The sequence below is a fragment of the Kryptolebias marmoratus genome, linkage group LG6 (genome assembly GCF_001649575.2).
Source record: "Kryptolebias marmoratus isolate JLee-2015 linkage group LG6, ASM164957v2, whole genome shotgun sequence".
NCBI classification, from domain to species: Eukaryota; Metazoa; Chordata; class Actinopteri; order Cyprinodontiformes; family Rivulidae; genus Kryptolebias; species Kryptolebias marmoratus.
In genome coordinates, this window is record NC_051435.1 from 19,819,209 (window position 1) to 19,821,036 (window position 1,828).

Genomic DNA, 1,828 nt, shown 5'->3' on the forward strand with positions numbered 1-1,828 from the left:
ACTGTATCAAATCGATACAGGAATAGCAGAGAGTTGGCCACTTTAAGGTAAACTTGACCCGGTTATTTCAAATAAATCTTTTAAATAAGACCATGGGTGGCGCAGGTCTTCTGGTTGTCTATCACCGGACTCCATTCTGGGTGTTAGTGATTCTGCAGGTCCTGCGTACTGCCTTGCTCTTCTTGAGGGAGGGCCTAATGGTTCTTTCTCGCTTTGCATTGGTTCAGTGGACTGATTCCTCTCTCACCATTGGATACTTTCAAACTAACGAACAAATCCAAACACCGAAATGCAACTTGGATGTAACGAGTAACGCGACGGTTTGTAGAAATGTAGTGTAGTAGAAAGTACAGATACTTACTGTAAAATGTAGTGGAGTAAAAGTAGAAAGGATCCATAATTAAATCCACTTAAGTAAAGTACAGATACACGAAAATTGTACTTAAGTACAGTAACGAAGTACTTGTACTTTGTTACTTTCCACCACTGCCCTAAGCATACTACTGATGGGAGATCACGTGATGCACCCACTGCAGGCAGACGTGTGTCGGTGAGCTCCAGGTAGACCTCAGCAGTAATGGCTTTATACTGATGACTACATTGCTCCAAATATTGAATTAATTCCTAAAACAGTGGACAAATACTTACTATTCGAACCTGACTAAGTGGCGCTGAAACCTAGCCGTTTTTGGAAGTTTTTTCGTCGACTCAAGGGAGAGTCCTCTCACGTGGAGAAGATGGCGACTGAGCAAGATAAACCAACATTGAATCCCCGACGAAGGCTATCCGTGAATCGAAAGAAGAGCTCACTGGGCATATTAATCAAAAAACGGATAATATCCAACAGTCGCTAACAAAAATAGAACATTATCAACACTGGCTGAACAGATGCAAGAAATGGAGACCAGAAATGGAGCAAACGAAGACAACCTCGCTGACGCACAAGCACGTATATTAAAAATGGAGTGGGATGTAACTTTCCTGAAGAACAAAACCGATGATTTGGAAAACCGGAGCAGGAGGTCAAATGTCAAAATCATAAACATCCCAGAAAAGTCAGAAGGTACTGATATGGTTGGTTATGTGGAACGACTAATCCCGCGGCTTCTTGGGGAGGAACACTTCCCAACCCCGGTTACTATCGAGAGGGCACACCGCCTGGGGAGACCGTCGGAGCGGACCAGACCTATCCTCGTGAAATTCCTGAACTTCAGGGACAAAGACAAAGTACTTCGTTTGGCCAGGGGCAAGGGAACGGTGCAGTTGGATAATAATCGAGTCTCATTTTACTCGGACTACAGCATTGAGATCCAACGCAAAATGCTCGCTTTCAACGAAGTGAAGAAAAAACTACGGGAGAAAAACATTGAATACACCAGCCGCTACCCTGCTAAACTGAGGATTCGACACAGAGGTGGATTTAAACTATTTGCAGCCCCGTCTGAGGTGGAGACCTTCCTGTCCACTGTTCGGGATGAGGGATAGAATATTTCCTTTTCAAGATGACCACGCACCAAGACTGTTAACGGTAAAATGAGGTTTCATAAGATAATCCATAATTACTAGATATCGCTGAAATGCGAAACCATATGAGGCACATATGTGTTTGATTATAATACTTGTACTGTGAGGATTCCGGTTCTCAGAGTCCGGCCCGCTGTAGTCCCTCACTGGAAGGTTCGGAGTACTAGAGATCTCCACTTGAAGACCCTGACTCAGTTGAGTGGATAACAGCGGGGAGAGGACATGTGGGTCAGAGAAACGTCTCCTCTCAGGATTACAGAAGAACCTGTGAGGGTGAGGGTTCTTGGGATCCGGTTCGGGTTTT